The sequence below is a fragment of the Mandrillus leucophaeus genome, unplaced genomic scaffold (assembly GCF_000951045.1).
Source record: "Mandrillus leucophaeus isolate KB7577 unplaced genomic scaffold, Mleu.le_1.0 Scaffold160, whole genome shotgun sequence".
Lineage (NCBI taxonomy): Eukaryota > Metazoa > Chordata > Mammalia > Primates > Cercopithecidae > Mandrillus > Mandrillus leucophaeus.
The window spans coordinates 316,541-331,356 of NW_012101588.1; the positions used below are offsets into that span (position 1 = coordinate 316,541).

A 14,816-nucleotide genomic window follows, 5' to 3' on the forward strand; every position below is an offset into this window, starting at 1 on the left:
GATTTTTTAAAACTAATTTTCCTACTGCAGTTTATAATTTAAATTAAATTGACTAAGTATGAATGTTCCTGCTGTGCCACTCTAGTAATTTCTTTGGTATTAAAATTATGTTTGCCACTTGGATGTCTTTAGGGAATTGCTCTGCAAAGAATTCATTAGTGGTAATGTCCAATATAGCATCTATGATTTTTGCTTCAACTAATTTTATTCTACTAGGAAGATAATCTTCTTTACAAATGAGCACAAATTAGAAAGCAATAATTTCGAATGTCTATCATCACATTTTTATCTTAAGTCAAATAAATTGTAGGCACTAATGCAAGCTCCATATAAGATAGGATTTTTGTGTGTTTTATCTACTCCTATATACCTAACATTTAGTTCCATGCCTGGCACATTGGATAATACATATTTATAAAATAAATGAATCAATTGGACCCCAATATATTTTAATGTTCAACATTTAAGTAATTTCATATTTTATCATTTCAACAAAATAAAAATTACTTAAAATTTCATGAGACAGTTTTATGCTGAATAGAATGCAGAAACCGATTGGCAATAATTTTATTTACCTTTCCTTCTGAGCTCATAGCTAGACTTCTGTTCTCATCCTCTCTTATATTAATCATTAGATATGGCAATATGACTCATCTCTATCCAATGAAATGCAGGTAGCACTAATGAAATCACTCCCAGTTGAAGAGAATGAAATAGGGAAAGACAGAAAAAAAGCAACTTATACTTGAACATGATTCCTAAGAAAAAAAGCAAAACACCTTTAAGTTTGATTATTGGCAAATGAAACTGATTTAAAATATACACATCAGAGTATTAGGCAATTAAAGAAATGAGACAAATTTTCAAAAAGTTAACCATTCAATTCTAAAACAAATTTTAAATAGTCAAGTATGTACCAGTAGGAAGTGGATCACGAAAGCCGTAAAACTCATAAGCAGGGGAAAGTGCCAAAACCAACTTCAGATGTGTCCATGGAGAAAAATGGATGCAAAGAATCTCACAGAGGGTGAATCCATGGGCCACAAGAGACACGGGATCTCACTCCTTGCAGAGAGCAGGAATAAAGTCATCTGATGAACTGTGCCTGCATCCAGGGTAGGAAACTTTCTTAAGGTTTGCTGAAAGATTTCCAAATTATGATATCCAGAGAATATTGTGTGTTTTTGATGCTTTCTCTTGATTATGAGTTTTTATTGCTGTCTTTGTTTTTGCTCCAACATTGTACATTGGGTGTATGAAAGGATAGTAGTGGGTGGTTTTCTTATTTTAAATTTCTAGATTGCCATCACTCAGGGGCATATTTGGAACCAGGGGGAGGACATTTCTAGGCGGGTACACCTCAGAAGATGAAGCTTACTTGGGAAATAGGTTGGACTGTGTTTTATCAGAAGAGAAAGAAAACAAGTATGTGGCTACCAGAAAAGAATGTCCAGGGCAGTGTCTGTTTAGTTGTTCACCTACCTCCTTCCTCCTGGGCACACAGCTAGAATTCATTTCCCAGCCTCGTTTGCAGTTTGGTGTGCCCACATGACTAAATTCTGGTCAATGTCATGTCTGGACAATAAAAATAACTAGCATGATTTTTGGCTCTTTTGTTCATCTGTTTGTTGGATGTGGGTGCTAAGGACACTTTTGAAAGTCACACACTGAATATTGTTCAAGCCTCCATCAATCTGGGTTCTTGAATTGTTAGGGTTAACACCCACCCCCTCATGCCGTTTAGTCTTACATAAGAATTAAGCTTTTCTTTGTTTAATTACTGAAGTATGGAAGACTATCAATTACAGCAGTAATAACTATTATAATAAACACAAACATTTTGTTGAAGTTTATCTTAGGTTGAGTTATCTGTGAAGCAGACCCCTGAAAAAGAACTTCAATACAAATAGTTTATATGGGAGGTTATGGCAGGGTGCAGGTGATAGGGCAGTGGGGTATGAGACTATGGATGGAAAAAAAAAGACAAAGTAACCAAGTAACAACATAGTTACTACCTGGTATAAGTGTCCACCCACCTTCCAAGACTGAGGCAACCACTAATTCTGCAGATCCACAGGTTTTCGGATAGGAAACAATTTCCTGAATGGATTACTAGAAATTATAATGAAAGAGGCCATCCCTCCTTGCCGGGTCTGTCTCATAGACCCTGGCCGAGTGACAGATGAAAGAAGTACTCAGGCACAGGTATACAGTGTAGGAGCAGCTAGGGGACTCACTAGTGGCTGAAGAGTGAGCAGTCTTGAACAGCTGGGCTGCTTGCTTTTATTTAGTATAGACACAATGCTGAAAGCCTGGAGCAAACACAATCTGCAGGCAATTAACATTATTGTTCCTCCTTTTAGGGAGCACTCACCTGCGTGGATGATCAAAGGTCAGTTTTTGGACAACATAAGTAAACAAACCTATTTAAGATAAATTCCCTTACACTCCCTTGTACCTATTCCTCACCCTCTGCCTCAGGGCAAGAGAACAGCTGCCTTCAGCTTATTCTCTCCCGAAGCTATGCAGTGCCTTCTGACCTTTCAGAAGGCCTGCTCCTTTTCCTATAGCTTCTCCCACCACTCTGATCTCCTACACCTTCTTCTATCCTTTGGTTCCTGGTCCATGTGAAATAAACAAAGACCACACAAGTGAGATCAAGCAGAGGCTTGTTATTCACAGATTTTTATAGCAGAGGAGGCCGCCAACATCACTAGAATCCCTAAAGTTGGCAAAGACTCAATGGCAGGCAGGGGAACGGGAAATTTTTGTAGTAGACAAAACAGGGAAGATTTCAGGTATCCTCTGATAAGAGGTTGTTGGCCCAGGGTAGCTGGAGATGGGCTAATTAGAATCCTATGTGGTTTGGGGAGCATATTTGGCTTTGTATAGTTGTCCAAAGTTATAAAGGTGGCAAAAATTAAGGAAGCTGGAAGTTCTTAATTAAGTCCTGACTCTTTTGGGTTGATTGTTAACAGAGCTTATTTGGTTTCCTGGACTGGTTGCTGAAGATTATGTGTCAATGTCCTGTTTTTATATATGGTCTAGCGATTGTCCATTTCATATATCCAGTTTATCATCCATGCTTTCTAGTTAGTGGGAACAAAGCATCATGTGATGGTCATTCACTCAAAGGATGAAAATGCACCTTTGAGGACAGAGCCAAATGCACCTTTGAGGGCAGAGCCAAAACTTTGGAAGGTGTCATCCCCAGACCAACACCATAGCTTTTAAATTTTTTAATTTTTAATTTTTTAAAAGAGAGACAAATCTTACAGGTAGAGAGGTTTTGGTTGATATGGTAAATGGATGGATCCCACTGCTATATGTTCACTGCTGCACTTCTTTTTACCATAAAGCCAGTCCTTTAGGTTTAGGCACTATTCTATGGGATTTCACATCTGTAAATCAGATCTTCTATGAGCCCTTGAATAGTGCACTGACCCAAAAGTTGCAGGTTTGGAAACTATTCCATATATGAAATAGGTATCAATTTCTGTAAGAACAAATTATTGCTGTATGTATCAAAAACATTTCTACTGTCAAGAAGATAAATGTTAAAAATAACAATGAGGCTGGGCACCGTGGCTCATGCCTGTAATCCCAGCATTTTGGGAGGCCGAGGCAGGCAGATCACTTGAGGTCAGGAGTTTGAGACCATCCTTGCTAACATGGTGAAACCCTGTCTCTACTAAAGATCCAAAAAATTAGCCAGGCATGGTGGCGCATGCCTGTAGTCCCAGCTACTTGGGAGGCTGAGGCAGGAGCATCACTTGAACCCCGGAGGCGGAGATTGCAATGAGCTGAGATCACGCCATTGCACTTCAACCTGGGCAACAGGGCGAGACTCCGCCACAAAAAAATAAAATAACAATGAGATCTATTATGTATTGTAAACATCTCTTTCTTTTGCTCATGAACACTTCTTTAAAATCCACTGACAGAGCATTAACATTAATACTAAAGTTTATGTTTGGATTATTGAAAACAACAAAACATCTCACTGGTAAATTAACTGATGTACAAAATCATTCTGACTGTGTCAACATGGAACTTTAAACTTCTTAACACACAAAAAGATATGTTACTTTTATACTTTATACTTTATTGTGAATATTTAAAAGCCATATACAGAAAGAAACACATGCATTTGTAATCACACGTTGAAAGACTTGACAACACACATGTCCACCACGGGTTCCTTATGAAAAATGCCACCTTGGCTAAATGTCAATGCATTTATATACCAAGTGATGTGGTAAGCAACTTCCTGAATTTCCGAGAAATAGTGCACAACTTCTTAAAATACCTCATACATGCCTTTATATTTGTTTATTCAAAAATTGGCAAAGATATATTGCAAAAATTTGTATTTTTTGAAATAGATATTATGGGGAATTACTGCTTTATGAAACACAGTTTGGGAAATATTCATCCAACGTAAAGCCTGTTGGCTGGTAATAAAAAATGTAGATGCTACTTGCTCTTTGTATTTTTTCATACATAAGAGAATTATTTAACTTTGTTTCCTTAACAGGAGTTGGGAATAATAGCATGAAATCTATTTGCTTTTTTATATGGTAAAATAAAAAGGAAAGAAAAAACCAAATTTTTAAAACATTTTTTCAAAAAATTAATAACAAATCCATATACGTTAAGCAACATTTTAGAAAATATGTAGTATTAAGTATCTAAAAATAATGATGTACAAATTTCAATATTAAAATTCATACTTGTGGAATATCTTGTGAGAACAATCACTTGATGGTGTTCCTACATTTAATTAAATAAATTTATATCCTGTATCAAAATTGAAGGAACATAAGAAATCTTTGAATTTCGTAGCACCTACATTTGGCAAAAGAATCACAATATAAATTATTATTTGGTGAGTTGTCTGATACACATGCTTGCTGAAGACAGGGTCTGTGAAACAAGACCAAAAGATTGATACTCTGGAAAAATGTAAAGTATAATATTTATATATTTACGTGACAAGTTTATAACTGACAGTATTCTCTAATAGTAGTTGTTCTACACATTGCAATTCTAGCATATATAGTGGCAATATTTTTATAAAGCATATTTGGGTCCACAGAGATGAATGGATTAAAGTTGATAATTCCAACTTTTATAACTACAAAATGTGACTTTGAAGAAAGGTATATACATTTCTGTGAGCAACTAAGAAGTAATAAGAGCATGGTAAAAATAAAACTTCAGAAATAACCAGAGATATATTAAAGCCAGATATGAACAACAAATATTGACACACATATGTATATTCTATAATAATCAATTTTTTTACATAATATGTAATTCTCAAATTTTTTATATAAAATGGCTATTAAATATTTTTAAACTAAACTACTTCTGTGTTAGAAAGGATTTTCTTTTTCAAAATTGTTTTGGAATAGTATTTTTAAACATCCATATTAAATTGTCAGGCAATAATCACTTTTTTATGAAATGAGTTCTTAGTATATTACCCAGGCTGGACTTGAACTCTTAGGTTCCAGCAATTCTACCACCTCAGCCTCCTGAGTTGCTGGGAATATGGGATCAAGCCAGTGTGTCTGGCTAAATAACACAATTTTGAGCAACTCTCCAATACACCCTTTGGTGTGGTTTGGACCTTTGTCCCCACCAAAATCTCACGTTGAATGGTAATCCTCAATGATGGAGGCAGTGCCTTGTGGGAGGTGACTGGATAACGGGGCAGATTTCCCCTTTGGTGCTGTTCTCATGATAGTGAGTGAGTTCTCAGGAGATCTAGTGGTTTAAAAGTGTGTAGCACTTCCCCACATCTCTCTTCCGTCTACTCCAGCCATGTGAAGATGTGCCTGCTTCCCCTTTGCCTTCCACCACGATTTTAAGTTTCCTGAGGCCTCCCCAGCCACGCTTCCTGTACAGCATGTGGAACCATGAGCCAATTAAACTGCTTTTCTTTATACATTCCCCAGTCTGAGGTATTTCTTTATGATGGTGTGAGAATGGACTAATACATCCTTGTTGGGCAATAGACTTATGGCTGTTAAATGATGTCAGTTCTTCTGAAATAAATCTAATTCAATACAATTCTGATCAGAATTCCTATAGGAACTTTTGTGAAACTTAAACAGCATTTAAAATTTACATATAATCCTAAAAAATGCATTACTATATATTATTGTAGCTCTAACACGATTAAGGCTAGGTGACTTTGGTTCATGGATAGAAGAATAGATGAATGGAACAAAATCAAAAGCTTGGCAATAGAAATATGAATCCATGAAAATACGATATGTGATGGCCCTGGCATTGCACCCCAATGGGAAAAATGGATCGGACAATAAATATGTCCAAAGCATGGGAAACAAATATCATCATTACACAACACAAAAAAAAAAAACACAACAAGAAGAAAAGAAAAAAAGGAAAAAAGAAAATCTTAAACATTTTGAAGAAGATTTGGTGGGGTTAGCCCTGATTTCAGAATAGGAAGATAATTCCTAAGCTATATATTTCTATTCGTAGGCTATACAAATGATTAATGCATTGTTTTCTGAAGGAAAATATTAATAAAAGTTTCTATTTTTCAAAGAATAATAAAAGTTTCCACTTATCAAAGAATCGCATAAAAGATTAAAAAGAGCAAAGAGTGGAGGAAAGTACTTATGGTACAGCTTCTGATTATTAAGAGAATCATCCTACACTTCAATTAGAAAACTTCATGGTTATGAATAGGTAATTTCCAGACAGGGGAAATGCAGGGCATACTAAAAGCACATGACAAAAATCTGACAAATCTGAAAATGCTCAGGAAGCTGGGGAACGGACAATTGTCCTGCATTATGGAGGAAGCGTGAACTGATAGAGTGATTCTGAAGAGAAATCTGTCATTATTTAGTGAGATTGGTCATACGAATACCAGATGATGCAGCTATCCTATTTTATGACATATAACTCAGAAAAACTATCACAAATACCCAGAGGGACAGACATGAGTATATATTTATCAGATCATTAGTGAGTGGGCTCAGCAGACAATCTAAATGGCTACCTGTATCCATTTGTTAGGGCAGCAATAACAGAGGGTCATAAACTGCATGGCTTCAATGACATAAGTTTATTGTCTCCCAGTTCTGGAGGCTTGTCTCCACGACCTCCCAACTCTGATCACTTCTCCTGAACCTCTGCTCCACATTCCACCCCGCACTGGCCCCTGACCCCTCCCATCCCCATCCACGTGGTCCTGCCGTGGGTGCTGTCTGGCATCCATAGCTACCTTCCCAGGCCCATCACCTACACAAAGCCTCTGCTTTAGCCAACTTGATCTCTTAATGGTCCCCCTCAGAAGGTGCAGGGCCGCATCATCCCCCGCCTTCCTGGTGCTTGTCAAGAGCTCTCTCAACTCCAAACCCAGCTCAGCTCCCACCCCCTCCCTGAACCTCCTCTAGCTGCCTCAACCTTAGACACTGTTCTTTCCTCTGGATCTGGGTAGAGCATGCATTGATTATGCCTGTACCTCACTTGGGCTGTCTTTTCTTTTCTTTTCTTTTCTTTTCTTTTTTTTTTAACATTATATCCAGTTTCTTTGACTACATCTTAAATATTAAAGGGCAGGCACTGGATCTTGTAGCTATAAGTCATTGCTCAGATCTATCTAGGACACTTTCATTCACATGATCTTCAACAAACATTTACTGATAATGATGATATTAAAAACTAGACCTCAGAACAATAGCTGCTAATGTTTATGTCCACTGTAAAAATAAATAACTTCCCTTTGGGGCATTTTTCTAAAGGAGACTCCAATAAACCTTAATAAGAAACTGTTAGTATGGCTTCAGATACTGTGAGCAAATACAGTTCCAAACCCTGACTCCACAAATTTCTCTTTCCTCTTAAATCATTAATACATTTGTGAATAAATAACTTGCCATCCAAATGACAGATTCCTGCGTAGGTGCAACGACAATGCAAATACCAGCAGGTGAATTCTTTCTCCTCCTCACATTTTGCTGCACATTCTTCTATGCTTCCTGCCCCCCGCTGCTGCTCAGTGATACTGAACACTGAAGCCCCCTGGGTATTCACATAGTCACCCAGAGGCTCTTCCTGACCTAGAGGTGGGAGATCCAAGTGGAATAAATGGTCAGTTAATCAAATGGTCAGTTAATCAAGTCTGATCGTCATGACTTCTTTTTAATCTATTTGGTTCATATTAACCAAATAAAACTTTCTGCTTTACTGGAAGCAGAATGGGTAGCTATGAATCAAGATGTTTAATGAAGAAAGTAGTTCAACACATGGATGTAAAGATGGCAACAAAAGACACACTGGCAACTACTAGGGCGGGGAGAGAGGGAGGAAGGCAGGGGCTGAAAAACTACCTGTGGGATACTAAGCTCACTACCTGGGTAATGAGATCATTTGTGCCTCAAACCTCAGTGTCACGCAATTTTCACAGGGTGAGAGGCCAAAAGAGGCTAATTTACTGATGTAACAAACCTGCTTATGTACCTCCAAATCTCAAATAAAAGTTGAAATTATACAAAAAACTTTTCCATGAACAGATTGCAATATATTAAAAGATTAACTAGACTGATAAACAGGTTAGAATGATGTCACCACTCCTGTGTTACTACATTAATGAATACAATGCTATCTGGAAGTGCAGGAATCCTCAGATCTTAGTCTTACTTGGGAGAAAGAATTCTGCTAAGTGACTAATTTAGCCGAAAAAGACAATTTATGGAAGGAAGGTAGAAAATTTATGGAAGGAAGGTAGAAAGCAGAGAGTTTACACAGAGAGACAGTACACCCTGAAAGATAAGGCAGAGCGGGCTGTTGAAAGGGAGGGAGCCAACAGCTCTCCAAGAGTTCCGCATTGGGTTACTATGATGTCAAACCCTTTCCTGAAGTTCCCACTTCTGTCTTAAGTCTCTGCTTTTTTCCTTGTCTAGATTTCTTGCTCCTGCCTTAAGTCCTAGGCTCACTCTAGGCTTGTGGGACCTTCCCTTAGTATTTGTTGACATGCATGCATGGTCCTGGCATTGGATGCTGTATTAGTCATTTTTCATGATGCTGATAAAGACATACCCGAAACTGGGTAATTTATAAAGAAAAAGAGGTTAAGTGGACTCACAGTTCCACGTGACTGAGGAGGCCTCATAATCACGGTGGAAGGTGAAATGCACATCTTACACGTGGGCAGACAAGAGAGAATGAGAGCCAAGCCGAAGAGGTTTTCTGTTATAAAACCATTATATCTCATGAGACTTATTCACTACCACGAGAACAGTATGGGGGAAACTGCCCCCATGATTCAATGATCTCCCACTGGGTCCCTCCCACAACACATGGAATTATGGGAGCTATAATTCAAGATGAGATTTGAGTGGGGACACAGCTAAACCATATCAGATATGAATTCTACCTACTGGCTCCATTGCTCATTGCCGCTACCCCAGGAAGGCTGCATAGCACTCAGATCTATACTAACTGCAGCTGTGTATCTCTTAAGAATTTCTCCTTTGCCCTCTTCCCTCCCTATCGGCATGTACCTGGTGACATCTGGAAAAGTTAACTACAGGGTGAGCGAATGCTGGGCGTGTTAAGGGGCATTCCCCTCTGCCTAAGTATTCCCCCGCCTCTGCGCATATCTAGCATGCAGGACTCAGGTAATATCTGGGGTGTGAGATTTTCCACACCTACCTTTTCTCAGGAGCTTTCCCCTCTTGCTCATGTCTAGCTGTCTTCCTGTTCTAACCATAAAACCTAAAATAAGAATAAATTGTGTATTTGCTCTTGATTGCCATGTCATGATAGAAAAGTAAGGTACCATCAGTGGCAACTGTGTTGCCAAGATTGATGTTGATTTGTTCATCCCTGAGTAGAAATGGAACTTAGAGGCCATTGTTTGATTTCTTACAATATGTGCTTTGGTTGTGACATTGTCACTTTAACTGGTGATAAGCATCCTCTAACTGGTCCCTTCTTGAGATACAAAAAATTTGGTGCACTGATGATGTTGGGAATAAATCAGAACTGAACTAAAGTATGTTGCCATCTTGCACAAAAATTATGCAAAAAACTGGGTAAAAAGCCCCCCTACAAAAGAGGGCAATTTTTGTATTGGGTTTGCTACAGGGACACACCACTATTAACTGGGGAGGAATACATCTGTCCACGATGTTGACAGGCATCTGAATTTCAGAGGAAATTGTAAAAAAGAAGAGCCTGGGCTAAATACTGGCCTTGATTTTTCTGGGAAATCGAATGTGTCCAAAAGCTGCTTTCTGTCTGATCGTGGCAAAGGGTGGCCAAGGGAGCCTCAGCTGTGCTCCCACCACAAGGCTACAGTGTCCCCTGTCCCAAGGCTCCTCAGGACACCTGGCTGAGCTTTGGCAGCTCTATTCCAAGCCTGGAGATGCCAGCTCCATCCCTGGCACAGAATGCTAGTGATTTTCACAGGGTGAGAGGCCAAAAGAGGCTAATAAAATGAAGGTAGCCAACCTTCCATGGATTGAAGCTACAGGACAACCTTGACCACTTTGAGGGGTGTGGTGGGGGCCGCAGGCAGAGGGAGTGGGTTACAGAGTGACTGGGAGAGCAGTGGAGGCGGCAGCAGGAGACAAGCCTGACTCTGAAGACAGCGAGCCCTCCAGGGAACGTGCGGTCAGGGAGGTTCTGAAAGATGGCACACTTCAGAGCGCATTGGTTTGTATGCTGGTGACAGGTATCCAGTAGGAAGGCAAATGAACAGATTCTCACTCTCAGAAAGGCCGGTCCTGACCTCCTGAGGGTACACAGAACACAAGGGGCAGGACAGGGAGGGGGATGCACCCTCATCGATTCATGCAAAGTCCTAGGCCAAAGTTCCCCTGCTCCCCACCTCTGGGACTTTGTCCTTCCTCAATTTAAGACACTTCAGGCTGGAAAAACGGATTATTGAGCAGGAGTTGGCTGATGCATTCTAAACCCAACCCACCAAAAAGCACTTGAGAGATGTGTCAAAAGATCACAAAGAAATAGATGCTTTAGGCCCATATCCATGTCTTCACCCTGCACTTTCTTCCCATTTGAATTTTCATTTCCAAGAAGAGTTGTGCTTTGGGAAATTCTATAGCTCAGAGTGTGACTTCAAAACACGCAATAAATCTGTAAAGTCTTAGAGTGAGTTAAGTTAAACTTTCTGAAGATGTTTTTTGAAATGTAGCAGAGCAGGCTACAATTGATATTCAAAAAGAGAAACTTCCATTTGTTTCCGCCTTTAACTGAGTTACCTGTAACTGTGTTGTGTTATTATGCTTCATAGTGCATCACTGCTGAGATCCCCTTCTCAGCTCATGTCGCTATTAAATATCCCAAAAAGAATCAAACTTTTCTCTGATTTTCTCTGAAAATGATAATTTTCCCCCAAGGATTATTTTCTCCTATTCACCTCCAGGGTTCATAAGGCAGTGAGATTTATTAGGGTTTATTTGCTGGTGAAGAAACATTAAGCAAATCTTTCAGTAGAAAAAACACTTTCATATTATAGGCAAATGTAGATGTATATTGCTGCTGAAGTAACTGTATTTTATTAATGCTGTGAGAATTTCTTCCTCACTGTGGCGTATGAATGTGTATGCATATTGCATGTGTAAGAGAAAAGACTTAGTACTATTCATGAAATGGAAGATGTTTCTCTGCATCTCACTGAGCATGGCTATAAAACTTTTTCCTCTCCCCGGGCATTGCAGCACACTGGGAAGATGACACATCCACAGAAAGCCTTGCTTTCCAAAAGAGCTTATGAGAGAATGTGCCCCCCAGGTTGGTTAAAACATATGTTAATCCTGTGGCAGAGAAGTTTGTTCTAGCCTTTGGGTGTAGCCCACTGAGTAAGTTCATAGTGATCTACGTCCTAGTTTCCATGGGCGGAAATAGAATATTAATATGCCCTGCCCCCATCCACACACACACACACATAGACACCAATTTCTCCCAAAAGACTCTTTGCTTAATCTTCTCCTGCTCTGTATTTTCTTTGATATTTTCTTGAATGGCTTCCACAGAATTCAAATGTATTTGACTCTAAATTCAACTTGTAACATTGTATCTGGTAATTTATAGATTAAATGGCAAGCATCTGGACATTGTTTATATGGAGAACAACTATCAAAATGTATGGTTCCATTTATATGAAGTGTCCAAAACAGAAAGTAGATTTGTGGTTGCCAGAAGCTGCAGAGGAGGGGCAACAGCCAAGGAGAGTGGAGTGCCTTTTGGGGTATGAAAATATTTTAAAATTTATTGTGAAGGTGGCTGTACAACTCTCAATATATTTACATCCATTGGATTGTATGTCTTAAATGGGTGAATGACACCTCAATAAAGCTGTTTAAGAGAGCCTGCTAGTGTGACTGAGGACCTCCATTTTTCCAGTATAGCTTCATTATTTGTTTTTCTCTTTTTTCTTCATTCTCCTAGTTTCCCAGTTCCTACTTAGCCCCTTAGAAATGCAAATATGGCCTTTTACATCCCCTTCATCAGAGTCTCCCTACAGGGCAAGTTCATCTAACCATGTGCTTTAAGATGGAACTCTTGAGTTCACACTCCATTTATAAACCAAAGCATACCCACTAGAGAACTCTCACCCTCAAGGGAGTTGCCTCAAGAGAAACGGCCTGCTCATAAAGGCACTAGCAGTCACCGGTTCAACCAACTGACAGATAAGGCTCCGAAGCTAGCATGGACCCCCGCACCTTGCTTCCTCTCCTACCTTTCAAAAGTGCCACTTTCTGCTCGAAAAGTGAAGTAGTACAGCAGGACTCCTGTATTTCTTCCCTTAAGCTAGCATTGGAAGTAAATCACTTTATACCAGACTTCTCTCTTCTTAATTGGGTTCTGCAAGTGGCAAACAACTAACCTGCTCTTCAGTTACACTGGGATGTGTTTAGATTATGTTTTCAAAGGTTGGAACATAGTTGAAAAAGTGAGAAGAGTCCTCAATTTTTTCTCGGAAATCTGGCTTAAATCCAGGTTCCTTTATTTCCTTGACTTGGGAGTTTGGTCATTGGGCAAATAACATGATTTTCTATGTCTAGATTTCCTTGTGTATAAAATGGGCATGAATATAGTACCCTACCTACACCACAAGCTAAATAAGCTAGTATTTGTAAAGGACACACACTCACACTTACACACACACAGGTGTGTATGTATGTATGCATATATGTATGTATAACAACGTGGGGGCCTAACCCAAGCAGTAAGTGAGGATTTGCTGAGTCACTATATGCATATAGCATCTGGCAAATGGATGCCTGTGATTTCTCCAGGGATAAGAAGCAAATGTATATCTATGTAAAGCCTTACTCAGGCCCTAACAGAGAGAAATACTGAGTCCCACTCCGTGAACTGGTCAAGGAACAGAATATATTCAAAGAGATATTTCATTGTTTCAACTTGCAAGGGAGGGGAGCATGACACCTGAACAGAAATGATATAAATTAATCAAACTGAGAACCAGGTGAAGAGCTTAGTTATCCATTGCATAGTTGGCTACAATGGCTATTTTCTTTTTTTTCAACTAGACTGGCCATCATGTGGGCCCACTCATTTAGATTTGAAAAATCAACCATTATTTTCTCTGCCCATTCATTCCAGCACACTGACGGTCTTCACAAGGAAATTAAACATATTTCTGGAAGAATTCTCAATCTCATATAAGATTTTGAGCTAGGAATTTCATCAATCAAAAATTAAATGAATTGCACATAAAGCCATGGCATATATATTTTTACTATATTGTGGGAGAAAAAATAATTATTATACAAAATAATCTTTGTTCTACCTGATTTCAAAAATAAAAGAAGTAGAAGAACCACTTCCTTATGTTCCATTTTGGGACTGGCCAGCAGTGCCCAGAAAGTGTGTCCCAATCCCAGGATGTTGTTGACTTACATGAGAATAAATGCATCCACAAACCAGACAGTCAAGTTAATTAATTATTCTCTCAGAGACCCACGCCACTGGTTCAGCAGGGTTCAAACATTACCTTGAATAAACGGTCCTTACAAAATGTTTGAGGGTGGAAACTGCAATAGATGCTGGGAAGTGGTGAAAGCCATCTCCCCATTCAGCTGCTCCACGCTGCCTTTATTCCTGTTTACTCCGCCCCTCACCACTACACCTTCATGTCTCCTGATTAGTCTTGTTTCCTCCTCTCTCCTTTCATTCCCATTCTTTTGGATAAAATAAAATCATAAAAGTATCTCACATTTGCTGGGACCTTCCAGGACGAGACCCACTGCCAAGCACTGCACCTCCATAGCCTCCGTCAAGCTTCCCAACAGGCAGTGCTGTTCTCATACCTGCTGTATGAGGAGTGGGGCGGAGGCCTTCCCGAGGTTATGTGGCTACCTAAGGGTGCAGCTGATAGACACAACCCTTTCAGGTCTTAGATGCCAAAATTAAGCTGGGTGGTGGTGTTAACATCTTCACATCCTATAACAAACCATGTCAAAATTACAACATAAGTGAAACTATTTCTTTTTTTTTTTTGAGATGGAGTCTTGCTCTATCGCCCAGGCTGGAGTGCTGTGGTGTGATCCCGGCTCACTGCAAGCTCCGCCTCCTGGGTTCACACCATTCTCCTGCCTCAGCCTCCCGAGTAGCTGGGACGACAGGCACCCGCCACCATGCCTGGCTAATTTTTTTTTTTTTTGTATTTTTAGTAGAAATGGGGTTTCACCGTGTTAGCCAGGATGGTCTCTATCTCCTGACCTTGTGATACGCCCACCTCAGCCTCCTAAAGTGCTGGGATTACAGGTGTGAGCCACCGT

The 14,816-nt window shown here is 39.5% G+C and overlaps 1 pseudogene; it reads right to left on the minus strand.

Annotated features, from left to right (window-relative positions):
- The window catches only part of LOC105536568, a 122,466-nt pseudogene extending 108,570 nt beyond the window's left edge, over positions 1–13,896 (minus strand).
- Positions 13,897–14,816: the final 920 nt, after the last annotated feature.